The sequence below is a fragment of the Rhinatrema bivittatum genome, chromosome 6 (assembly GCF_901001135.1).
Source record: "Rhinatrema bivittatum chromosome 6, aRhiBiv1.1, whole genome shotgun sequence".
Lineage (NCBI taxonomy): Eukaryota > Metazoa > Chordata > Amphibia > Gymnophiona > Rhinatrematidae > Rhinatrema > Rhinatrema bivittatum.
In genome coordinates this window covers 124,694,729-124,708,342 of record NC_042620.1, presented here as the reverse complement: position 1 = coordinate 124,708,342, position 13,614 = coordinate 124,694,729, and the positions used below count along the sequence as shown (strand labels likewise).

The 13,614-nt window shown below is 41.6% G+C and overlaps 1 protein-coding gene and 1 long non-coding RNA gene across 6 annotated transcripts in view; one reads left to right on the top strand and one right to left on the bottom strand.

Moving 5' to 3' along the window:
* The window catches only part of ZNF385B (zinc finger protein 385B), a 690,453-nt gene that overhangs the window by 608,256 nt on the left and 68,583 nt on the right, over positions 1 to 13,614 (top strand). The window lies entirely within an intron of this gene.
* Positions 10,735 to 13,614, bottom strand: part of LOC115093730 — a 112,243-nt gene continuing 109,363 nt past the window's right edge. For all 4 annotated transcript variants that reach the window (XR_003857395.1, XR_003857393.1, XR_003857392.1 and 1 more), the window contains exon 5: positions 10,735 to 10,881. This is a non-coding gene — a long non-coding RNA (uncharacterized LOC115093730). The remainder of the gene's footprint in view (positions 10,882 to 13,614) is intronic.

Below are 13,614 nucleotides of genomic sequence, written 5' to 3'. Positions count from 1 at the left end.
TCTGCATGTATGAAATTTAGTATGAGTCAGGTGTAGAGAGAGTCAATGGCCCCAAAAAGATCAAACCAAAATGGTGGTTTCCCTGTCACCGGTGATTTTTTAAAAATAATAATAATAAAATACTATGGGGGGAGAGAAATATGTGCACCAAACCTCTCTCCATCTCTCCCTTTTAGTGATGTGGGCCTGTCTTCCCCCTTCCCCATTCTCTCTGTCGCTCTGCCCCACAGTCCCCTTCTCTCCCTCCACCAATCCATCCCCACAAGTCTCTCTCTATTTGTCCATCAGTCCGTTTTTACTAATCACTCTCTCCCTCCACCAGTCCATCCTCTCCAGTCTGTCTCTCTCCCTCTGCTACATACCCCCCCTCCCCCCAGCTCAACCTTCTTAGATTGAGTGACTGCTCCTACTAGGGCTATGTTCCCAGTTAGGAACCTCTCGCTCTTGTTCTTTTCTTGCCCTCCCTTGGGGCTTCCTCTTCTTTCTTTAGCTGCATTCTGAAGTCCTAACCCATAGGGTATCGATTTGTTTAACCCCTTTTCTTGCCCCCATTCTGCATTTGGGGAACCAAGCCAGGGTGCGATCTGTTCACTTTTTCTCAGGGCACCCTTTCTCTGCCCTTTTGGGGTCTTTGCTAAAGGTTTCCAGTGTAAACCCAGTTTCTCTTTTAGCAAAACCCACTTAATTCTTTTGCCCTTTGGGAAACTAGCATACCCTACTTCCCCCTAGGGATATCTCTTTGTTTTCCATGTTTTGGAACTTTACCTAACACCCTCTGGCTACCCCTTGGGAAGATCTCCTGCCAGGACTCCTTTTCAGCCTTGGGTATTTCCAGAATCTCACTTTCAACACTGTCTAGTTCATTAGTCCCAACCTGTAGTTTGGCTTCTGTGGGGTTCTGTCCCCCGGGAGTGAATAACCAATCCCAGTTACTTAGATGCGCTGGCGCCTTCTCTGTCCTTATCACCAAGGGGGAAATCCTCCTTGATTTCTGCCATCTGTTCTTTTGGAAGTGGTTCATCTAGATTAGAAAGCTGCTGCTGCACCCCCCTGGACACAGGTTACTGTTGCTGAAGGTTCAAGATCCCTGCAGCCTTGATCTCCCTGCTCCCTCTTCCTGAAGGTTTGCTCAGTCTCAGTTTCAACTAATGTCTGCAACTGAGTTCTGTCCCACTCCAGTGGGACCAGAAAAGAGCCCAGACCAGAGCAAAGAGCACTATTGATATCTCCACGATGGGATCTTGCTGCCACTTTGTTAGAACTGGGTGAGTCCCTCCCCCCCCCAGCTCCGGCTTGCAGTAAGTACTCCCCAGACTGGAGTTGGCGCCTCTGGCTTGATTAATTCTTCAGTCCTCTCTGCTGTTTCACTTGTTGCCAGGTGCTTCCTATGGACAGCAGCCCTGCTGCAGCAGCAGCACACTCTGGCTCTGCCTCTGTATCGGGCTCTGCATCTGCTGCTGCCAGGCTTGCTGATGGGTTTTCAAGCAATGTTCCAGCTGCCGCTGTCCTTTTTGCAAGATCTGACATAAGGCCTCTATGTCCTCCATGAATGCTAGTAGAGACTTTTGTGGCTGCGCCGCCTCCTCTCACAAGTACTTTTCCTTTTCCTTCAGGAAAAAAGCAAGTCAGCTCAGGGGTTTTCTTAAGGGCCCTTCCCTTTTCAGGAGTGCACCCCAGTAAATCTTTCCTCCTTTTCTTTTTCCACAAAGGGAAAAGGCAAAATACAAAATTAAACTCCTTGCGTGTCTAGCACTTACTGACTTTTGTATACTATCTACCTGGGGCAGTTCAGGGATAGGTTGTCATGTGAACAGCATGATGTGTCTCTGTAAATGAGTCTTTGGGCAGTCACGTAATTCTAGAAGGTTCGGCAATACTGTATGTTTAACTATAAAAGAAGGTTCACTTCTTTTATAGTAGCTGGATCTCTATTGGTTCCAGAGCTAGAGGCTGCTGAATGAAGGTTATTCTTAGAGTACTGTGCTCCATGAAGGACACAAAATGGAGCACAGTAAAAACTGCAGCCAAACAACCTCGGATAGGGGCCTGAAATGTTGCGGATTATTACAACTTCTGGTGCTAAGTTTCTTTGTAAAGTCTGGAACCTAACATGAGCTTGGCACCCTTTTTATGGACCAGCAAAGCATGAGAAAAATTTTACAAAAGAAATTTAATGCCTGCTTTGACTCCTCATTGTTCCTGACGTATACATTGATTCATACCATAACTGGATAAACAGTTATGGCTCATGATGTACTTCTAGGATTTTCACTAGGAATCTATGCATCCAACTGGAAGCCAAGATATAGTTACATAAAGACATGATGTCACCTTTTTATTCAAAATTCCACCATGTTTTGGGTGCAAGTATCTCTACTGTGTAGTTTTTAATTTTTTTCTTTCTAATGTCATTTGAAAGAGCATCTTCTTTGCTACAAAAGTCACCCTGTTTCATCTTGTACGCAGCCTGTTTTGGTCAGAATTACCATCCCAGAGACAAGCATCATTTGTATGTGTGACTACACTATGTTAAAAAGAGCCATCTTTGGCACCGAACTGTGAATCATGCAAATGAGCTAGAGATGTGGAAATTTACAGTGCAGCTCAGTTTACTGTGCTTATCACATTTTTAGCTTTTGACACATATTTGTTTAGACATATTTTCATAAATTTGTATGCTGATTAGTTACCTTGCATTAATCAGTGGTGACTGAGCCACTGCCAGTTCAGCAAAATTGACAACCCTATCGCCTAGGGGCCACTCCAGACAACAGACAAGGTACCAGGCATAGGTTTCCAAGCTTTTATTTAAGAACAAAACAAGAGAAAGCAAGACAGTGCCTCAGGGATCTGTATTGGGACCCTTACTTTTCAATATATATATAAATGATCTGGAAAGAAATACGACGAGTGAGGTAATAAAATTTGCAGATGATACAAAATTGTTCAGAGTAGTTAAATCACAAGCAGATTTTGATAAATTGCAGGAAGACCTTGTGAGACTGGAAAATTGGGCATCAAAATGGCAGATGAAATTTAATGTGGATAAGTGCAAGGTGATGCATATAGGGAAAAATAATCCATGCTATAATTATACAATGTTGGGTTCCATATTAGGTGCTACAACCCAAGAAAGAGATCTAGGCCTCATAGTGGATAACACATTGAAATCATCAGTTCAGTGTGCTGTGGCAGTCAAAAAAGCAAACAGAATGTTGTGAATTATTAGAAAGGGAATGGTGAATAAAACGGAAAAGGTCATAATGCCTCTGTATCGCTCCATGGTGAGACCACATCTTGAATACTGTGTACAATTCTGGTCACCACATCTCAAAAAAGATATAGTTGCGATGGAGAAGTACAGAGAAGGGCGATCAAAATGATAAAGGGAATGGAACAGCTCCCCTATGAGGAAAGACTAAAGAGGTTAGGACTTTTCAGCTTGGAGAAGAGACAGCTAAGCGGGGATATGATAGAGGTGTTTAAAATCATGAGAGGTCTAGAACGGGTAAATGTGAATCAGTTATTTACTCTTTCGGATAATAGAAAGACTAGGGGGCACTCCATGAAGTTAGCATGTGGCACATTTAAAACTAATCGGAGAAAGTTCTTTTTCACTCAACGCACAATTAAACTCTGGAATTTGTTGCCAGAGGATGTGGTTAGTGCAGTTAGTGTAGCTGGGTTTAAAAAAGGATTGGATAAGTTGTTGGAGGAGAAGTCCATTACCTGATATTAATTAGGTTGACTTAGAAAATAGCCAAATAGTAACATGGAACAGACTTAGGGGCATATTTTGAAAGGGCTACATGTGCGCCGAACCTATTTTGCATAGGCTCGGTGATGCACGCAAAGCCCCGGAACGCACGTATGTCCCGGAGCTTTGTGAAAGGGGCGGGGGTGGGACCAAGGCCTCCGACACAGTGGCCATGCTGGGGGATTGCGCGCCGGCAGCTGGCCAGCGCGCGTAAGTTACGCCTGCCTCTAAGGTGGGGGGGGGGGATTTAGGTAGGGCTGGGGGGCGGGTTAGATAGGGGAAGGGAGGGGAAGGTAGGGGGGCAGAAGGAAAGTTCCCTCCGAGGCCGGCCTCGGAATGAACAGGGAAAGCCATCGGGGCTCCCCTAGGGCTCGGGGTGCATGTTATAAAATCGGGCATACATTTATGTGCGCTGGGTAGCGTGCACAAATGTAGGCCGCGTGCGTAGGTTTAAAAATCTGCCCCTTAGTTTTTGGGTACTTGCCAGGTTCTTATGGCCTGGATTGGCCACTGTTGGAAACAGGATGCTGGGCTTGATGGACTCTTGGTCTGATCCAGTATGGCATGTTCTTATGTTCTTACACTACATATGAGAATTGCTTAAACTGCAGATTTCACCAAAATTCACTTTCTTTTTTCCTGCCTTGCACATGCTTTTGAACGTCCCATCAATGCGTGCCAAAGTGGCTTGTGAATAAATGCACTGCCTGCCTGATTGTTATTATGGGTGCAACAAGGGCAGCAATAATGTGCTTTTCGGGAAGCCAACAGGTGTCTCTATGTGACGGCTAGTAAAATGATCTGGCAGGACCTTGGAGGTGCAGGAAATTGACCAAGACATCGCGTTCATCAATTGAGACTTCGCATATATGGCCAATCCACCAGGAATTATCATAGATGCAAGCTAAATACTGACCAGGTTGGGAGCTGGATACTTGAAGGGCTGGAAAATATTCACATTCATGTTCTTGAACACTTGCAATAAATGAGGTGACGTCATTTGAATTTTTTTTTTTTAATTTTTTTTTATTAAGATTTTCATTTTCAAAAAGATATTACACAGTTTGTATCCATCAGTTCAAACATGGTAGGAAAATTATATCCAAGATAATTATTTTATACATTCTGTGACAAATCTATAAATTTACAAATTATAAGAAATTATGAAATTAGGAGGATGGCAAGCTCTAGAGCAGCAACTTACTCATGAAATTACATAACATCAGATTGTGTCTACCCCAAACACATTTTTCCCCAGCTGATGTATCTGTGAAGAATTTAGGAATAGGATTCAAGATATGAACGAAGTTGACAAGGTTGATTAAATATATACCTAGAATTTTGAAAAATTATAATACAACGACAGGGAAACCTAAGGAGAAATTTAGCCCCTCTCTGTATAACTTTCTTCCTCATACTCAAGAACTCCTTTCTCCTTATCTGAGTATCTCGGGCAATGTCAGGAAATATCCTGAGACATTGACCGTGAAACTTAGACTTTTGATACTTAAGTCATTTGAAATTTTGCTAATGCAAATTTTAATTGTATCAATGGGCTTGCATTGATGATTTTCCCTTCTGCCGGCAACTGTAAGACCTTTGCTAAACCTCTCATACTGATTGCTTCAATGTCCTCCTTTGGGTCAAAGAAAAATTTGATAACCGAGACACTTTTATCACAAAAGTCAAATAGATCCTTTGATGTCAAAATCGGGTTATTGAGGGGACGTTATAGACTAGCATGAGCAGCTAAACATTTTGTGATTCCTCCAATCCCCTCCAGGGTGATTTTCCATGGCTGGTGCCAAATAAGTTCCATTCAGCTGTAACATGAAAGTCATTACTATGATTGCAAAGATTAGTGACATTTTTAAAGTTTTTGTATTGAGCAGCAGAGCCATTGCTGAAGTAGTGAATATGCTCCAAAACAGGTGTCTGTCAAGGCAGTCAATATACCAAAAAGAGTACAACAGTGTCACAGGTCAGGGCATGGTCCCAAAATCTCTGCCACAACACACTGCTAACATGACATTACCATAGTTCCTTGTGAAGGTGATACTTTTGCATGTTCAGGCTTGCATGCAGTAAATAGCACAGCACAATAAAATGTCCATTTTGTTGTGTTTATAAAAGTATGTCGAAGCAAGATGTGTCATAAGCATGGTAAGCACAACAAGCTTCACCATTATGTAAAATTTCACATCTCTAGCTCATTTGCATGTTACATAACAGGGTGCCATAGAAGTCTCTTTTTAACATAGCGTGCCCACATATGCAAATGATGCATATCATTGGGGCCTTAATTCTGACCAAAGCAAGATCGGGTCCAAAATGAATCAGGAAGACGTTTGTAGAAAAAAAGATGCTTTTTCATACGACATAAAAAACTACATAGTAGAGATATTTGCACCTGAAAATTGGCAAACATTTGCAAAAGAAAAGTGTATTGTGTCTTTATGTAATTATAGTTTTGCTTCTAGTTGTCTGTAAAGCCTTTTAGTGCAAACCTTATAAGTACATGCCATGGGCAATGACTACTAGTGCAGTCAGGGCCTGAATCAAAGTATAAGTCGGGAGTAATGAGGAATCAAAGTAGGCCTTATATTTCTTTTGTAAAATTTTTCACGTGCTTTTCTGGCCCATAATAAGGGAGGCAAGCTCATGTTATGTTCCACACTTTGCCCTGGGACTTACCACCAGGGGTTGTACTAATTCACAAAATTTCAGGCCCCTGAGAGGTGTTGTCAGGCTGCAGCACCTGGACCTGGACAAAATGGCCATTTAGGTTGCACAGAGCATGGTACTCAGAGGTGACCTCCATTCAATTGTTTAGTTCAGTTTTGTTTGAGACCGTAGAAAACATCCAAGCAAAATGTTGTTCGATTTGGAGAAGGCTGAGCAAGGACCCCTGGTCCACTTGATACGGAATGACCCATCAGTAAACATTATTTAATAAGTTTACTAAATTATGAATGTGTCTGGTGTGCATTTCTTTGTTATTACTTTAATAACTTCTATTCTGTATATGGCATATCTGCACTGGTGCATTGTGAATTGCAGATTATAAATCTGTGAATTAAATAAATATGGTACCAACTGCATGTAAAAATTAAAAAGAAGCATGTGGGGATCCCCATAAAATTTTGGAGTTTGTAAAAAGGTCCACGCTCCCAAAATGTTGGGAATCCCTGCACTAAAGTAAGTAATGGTTAAGGTCTTTTCGGTTGTGGTCTAATATTAATGCAGATTTGTAGTGTTTTCTTTCAGTATAAGACCCCATTGCTTTTTTCAGTCTCATTTTTTTACTAGATGGTACAGCTGGTTAGGTAGTAGGCACTATGCGTAACACCTTTAATTCAGAAAATGGGGAGATAAATCAGATATTCCTAATTAAAGTGAGTTAACATGTTCTTAATGACTCCGGGAGTGAGGTTGGAGGTGCTTTGTTATTTTGAATGATAATGAAATGTAATGCCTATGAATGTAGTGAATATGTGACGGTGTCAACTTAGTTGCCTGTATTTCATTTTCTTATTTTTGTGACCTTCATGAAGCATGATAATAGTTTTCTTTCTTTCTCTTTTGCACATATGCACAACAAAATCATCAATTATTTGTAAGAATGACAATACATATATAGTATCTTTCCAGACACAGTCACTGCTATAAGATATGATTTTTTACTAAAATGATGGATTTTATTTCCAGAGAAAAGCAGTCGCTAGTGCCTATTCAAAGGAAGTAGTATTAGTTTGTAAATATGCCAACTGTGCACAGCTCTCCAGTCAAAAAATGTAGCTGTCCCTGGTTTTTAATGGTGGAAGGGACAAGCAATAAAGCAAACTCAATGAGAGCAAAATTAAAAATTGTTAAATTAAAAATTGTATTTATCAAACATATAGTAATCTTAAGTTAAAATATTGCAGCAATGGATTTTTACTGTGAGGCCTCTTGAACAATTGATGTTGACCGAGCTGGTGGCAAGTGTGATGCACTGCAGTATGGAATGTCCCCGGTTTAATCCCTGAGTTGAGTCTTCTGCTGGGGCTGGGTATGCTGTGGAGGCAGCATTTACAGTCCTCAGGGGTAGAGAGTCATAGTCATTATGAGTCACATCTAGTAGCTGAATTTGGGGCCTATGATTACACAGCTCCAGAAGGCGCCCTGGCCTGGATCATCCCTACAATGACTATACTAGGTATGTTGGGGTTGGGGGGAGAGACAAAAAATAGGGGGGAAATCCCTGGTAGTAGGGAATAAAGGCTCATGGTGTCAGATCCCAAACCTTTTTTCCAACTAATAGGGTCATTTATCAACTCACGTTAAGGCACTACTACCTAAACCTCACCCCGAGGCCCACCTAGTAACTCGGGGTGAGGTTTAGGTAGTAGTGTAGGGGTTAGGGGCACTTTTACATGCAGAGTGAGGTGTACGGACAGAACAGTACACTCTTGTGAAGATTTGATGTCCATAGGAGTGAGGAAACTCATACAAAGGTGAGATTTGTACAATGTTCTCTCACCCAGCTTGATGTAACATGTAAAAGTGGCCCCTAACCCCTACATGCTACCTAAACCTCACCTCGAGTTACTAGGTAGACCTCTTATAGTAGCATAAATCGCTAACTACTACAAGGACCTTGTAGATAGTCTCTCTCTCTCTCTCTCTGTCTCTCTGTGAAATAAGCACTTTGCAGCATTATTGTGGTATTACCAAAAAGTTAATGCAATTTGCAGTAATACTTCTGCAAAGCACTAAGATAATGCACATTGCGGTAAATAGGCTATTACCATAAAATACACCCTTTTTTAATTTCAAATGTGATATTTACTGCTTTTTGATAAATCTAGGCCTAAGCTGGAAATAAAAAGGAGCAGGAGCCCAGTCAAAAAAAAAAAGAATGATGCTAATGAAATCATAGACGTCATTATCTCAAGAGAGGTTTCTGCCTAGCTGAAAACATACCCAAACTGTCTACAGTTCCATTCAATTCATATTCTATTTTGACTCCTCACCATTCCTCATTTATTTGTTTATTTAACTTTTCTATACCGACATTCGTGGGTACATCATATCGGTAGTTTATATATCCAGAAATGGTAAAATCTTGTTGGACAAAGATGCTGTCAATCAAAATTACCACTCTCAGACCTTTGATTAGTCACTCAGCTACCATCTTGAAAAACTGCTGCCTGAGAAAAGTGCATACTTCCAAAAATATATAAAGATATAAGAAATGAAGTATATTAGGACAAAAAAAAATAGGGAACCTGGGAATAGGATCAGAAGAGAAAATGCTGGAGCAGGAAACATAGTAACATAGTAGATGACAGCAGATAAAGACCAGTTGGCCCATCCAGTATGTTCAGTTTTTTGGTTGAAATAGGGTAACTGAAATATTAGTCTAGCTAGTAACTCTTTAAAATTGTTACATAAACATCACTAGAAAGTTCAGATGTGTATATGTACAATCAAACCCAGAGAAACTGATACCAAAGTAATGATAGCAGGATCATTGTGGAGTGTCCTTGAAAACCTTCCTGAAACACTGCTGGACCAGGCATCTAGCCTGATCCACTTTAGAGAGCCAGGCTGCTCAGAGGGTGGGTCCCTGAAGAGCAGGAATAAGAGCTTAGGGGTAGATTTTCAACGGGCCCCGCGCATAAATCCCAGGGTTTACGCGCGTAGCTGGGCCTTGCGCATGCTGGGTGCTTTTTCAAAGGGGCCCGGCCACGCGCGTAAACCCTGGGACGCACATAAGTGCCAGGCTTCTCTGAAGGGGGGAGGGGGAAGGGGAGGGGTGTGGAGGGGGGCAGGCTGGGACAACGCCATTGATCGCTGTCCTGGAGCCCTACGCGCCGGCCAGCTGCCGGTGCGTGCAACTTACTTCAGGTCAGGCCCTGAAGTAAGTTGGAAAACAACAACAACAAAAAAGCAAATAGGTAGGATTTAGGGGTTGGGGAGGAGAGGGGAAGGGGAAGGGAGGTTAGGATAGGGGGTAGGGAAGTTACCTCCTAGTCCACTCCTTAATTGGATTTGATTGTATATATACAATTCTGAACTTTCTGGTGATGTGCATTATTTAAGTAACAAGTTTTAAAGAATTACTAGCTAGACTAATATTTCAGTTACCCTGTTTCAACCAAAAAACTGAACATACTGGATGGGCCAACTGGTCTTTATCTGCTGTCATCTACTATGTTACTATGTTTCCAGCATTTCCTCTTCTCGTTAATTGGAGTGGACTGGGAGGGAACTGGGGAAGCCGGGATGCGTCGCCGCGCAGAAATTGTATTCGTCTCTCCCCCGCCTTGCGCGCGCCGCTCGCACATGTGCACCCGGATTATAAAATCTGATGTGCATGTGCACACAGCTCCTGGATTTCATGACATGTTCGCGCTAGCGTGCACATGTTATAAAATTGGCGCTTCCATGCGTGCGCGTGCTTGAAAATCTACCCTTTAGGCTCAGGGGAAGAAGAGGGAGGCCCTGGGTTTCCAAGAGATGGCAGATCCTTAAAATTGCTGTCCTGAAAGATGGATGCTGTTTTGGTTAATACTGCTGGAAGTAAGCAGTTTGAATTCTGTTATGCTGTTTGTGTTATAATCTGTTCCTTAAGAAGGGTAGGCTGGAGTCCTCTGAGTTCCTTGTCTGTAATCTAAACTTTTCTCTGCTATGTCCCAATCATCCAAAGTTATAGTTCTTGAAACAAACAGCAAAGAATGGTCTTGTCTTTTTTTTTTTTTATTTGAGCCTGTAGGGTTCCAGTGACACAAGATACCTGCTCCTCTACTATGTAGAGAGATTGTAAATCTCATTTTCTAATTTAAATATGAATCTTAAAACCTTTATTGATGATAGTTTCACAGAACATAATGACTGTATTATTTAAATGTAATTTTTTTTTACTTGGCTTATTAACATCCTTTCCCCTAAATTTACTGTTGATGAGCATTATAAACCCACAGAGGCTCCATATAAACTTTCCAAATTATTACTTTATTTTGGCCTACAATGATTCAAATCTAAAAAATAAATAAATAAATGACAAACATTTTATAAGTAAATCACACTCTCCATGTTATGGGGGTTTACGGTTTTTATGCATCTCTCAAGTTCTGTGTCTGTAAAGAGAAAAAAAAGTCAGGGTAGCTGGTGACAAAGGAGATAAATCACTGCTGCTGGCTAATCAGTGAAATACCCCCCCTCAACCCCCCCCCAAGAGGCTGTGTATACCTCACACTCCGAGAAGAATTATGTAAACACACTTGCCACAGGCACCAAAATCATTCAGCTAGCTACCACCAAATGAATGTTAGGAATAGATTTACTGGACATCTGAATTAGCATGACTTAATGGGGAAGAGCCAGCATGGGTTTACAAAGGGAAGCTGTATCTTACTAATGTATTAGAATTCTTTGAAAAAGCGTACATAACCATGTGGATAAGGGTAAGCCGGCTGACATAATGTACAGTATCTGAATTATCAGAAAGCGTTTGATATAGTCCCTCATGAGAGACTCCTCAGGAAATTAAAAAGTCATGGGATAGGAGACAGTGTCTGCCTATGGAATGATAACTGGGGAAACAATGGGAAACAAAGAGTAGGACTAATGATTAGTTTTCTCAGTGAAAAGAGATAAATAGCGGCATGCCCCAGAGATCTCTAAAGTATTGTTTAATGTAGTTTTGCTAGTTGATTTTTTTTTTTTTCACTTTCTTGGGAACAATGGGAAACCTGCTTAGAACAACTCAAGTTGTTTCCCTTGTCGCTTGCCATGAGAAGGAAATATGTTGTCATTTTCTCCTTTGTAAAAACATTGGCTACATTTCTCCTGCAAAAGCTGCTTTGAAAAAATCCAGTGCCACTTTTCCCACAGAATTTTGGCCCAAGTCCAGCTCCTACATTACCCACAAAACATAGCTAACTTTAGTTTCAAACTAATATAATCCTCCCTTTTCTTTGTGTTCAGTTGTTATAACCGGGGTTCCATACACACACATACAGTTGCACCTTATACACTCATGCTTGTATGCCACATACTATAAACATGCTAAGAAAATCTAATTCTAACACATTCATAATATTGAAACCAATACAAACTCTATTATCAATGGTTATAGTACTGTCATCCATTCCATCCAGAAATGTTGTTACTCACATTTTACACTCACATAGAAATGATGGCAGAAAAGACCCAAATGGTCCATCCATTCTGCCCAGCAAGCTCATGGTAGCATCTTCCGTGCCGTACAGGTCACCCCCATACCCATCAGCTTCCCAGACCATAAAAATAGGGGCCCTTGTTGGTTGCTGTCTGAGTCCAATTCCCCATTACCTCCTGTCATTGAAGCAGAGACCAATGTTGGAGTTGCATCAAACGTATCAGGCTTATTGGTTAAGAGTAGTAACAGCTGCATCAGCAAGTTACCCCCATGCTTATTTGTTTTCCCAGACCATAATATTCAGTGTCCTTGTTGGTTGCTGTCCGAATCTAATTCCCCTTTTCCTCTTTTCCAACTGCCATTGAAGCAGAGAACAATGATGGAGTTCCATCAACAGTGTGAAGGTTTATTGGTTAAGAGTAGTAAATGCCATACCAGCAAGTTACCCCCATGCAGTCTTCATTTCCCTCCTCTAGCCTTTAGGGATCCATAGTGTTTATCCCATGCCCCTTTGTAATCTTTCATTGTTTTTGTCTTCACCACATCCTCCAGAAGGGCATTCCAGGCATCCACCACCCTCTCTGTGAAGAAATATTTCTTGACGTTGGTTCTGAGTCATCCTCCCTGGAGTTTTATTTCATGTCCCCTTGTTCTACTGATTTCTTTCTAACAGAACAGGTTTGTTGATTGTGCATTATTAAAAACTTTCAGGTATCTGAAGGTCTGTATCATATCTCTCCTGCACCTCCTCTCCTCCAGGATATACTTACTTAGGTCCTTCAACATCTCCTCATAAGTCACCCTTTTCTGAACTATCTCCATCCTGTCTCTGTCCCTTTTGAGATATGGTCTCCAGAACTGAACACATTACTCCAAGTGAGGCTTCACCAAAGACCTGTACAGGGGAATTATCACCACCTTTTTCTTACTGGTTATTCCTCTATGTAGCCCAACATTCTTCTGGCTTTAGCTACCACCTTGTCACATTACTTCACCATCTTCAGATCACTAGACACTATCACCCCGAGGTCCCTGTCTTCTCCATGCATAACAGCCTTTCACCCCCCATCACATACAGCTCTTTTGGATTACTACACCCCAGATGCATGACTGCACTTCTTGGCATTGAATCCCAGCGGCCATATCTTCGACCACTGTTCAAGCTTCCTTAAATCACGTCCATTCTCTACTTCTTCCGGCATGTCCACTCTGTTGCAGATCTTAGTATCATCCACAAATAGGTAAACTTTACCTTCTATCCCTTCCACAATGTCACTCACAAAGATATTAAACAGAACTGGTCCCAACACCAATCCTTATGGCACTCTGCTAAACACTGTTCTCTCTTCTTAAGTTGTACTATTGCATTAATAGAAAGTTCAGCAGTAGTTTTTCTTTCAAAAGTATTTCTCCTTCAGCCATCATTAACACTTCTAAAGATCTCAGAACTGCCCTCATGGACACATATATGCATACATCACTAAACATATTGGAGAAGTAAACAGAAACTAGAATGGTTTATGTGGGGCAAAGTAAGAGGTCTTCAGCATGTGACCTCTCAACCTTCTTGTTTGAATCTGTGAGAGGGAGTGCTAGGGAGCGCTCCCAATTCCGTGGAGATATGTGCCCATGGACGACGACACGACTGCAGAGAGGAGCTCCGAGGAAGCACCGTAGCAGGCAAGACGTG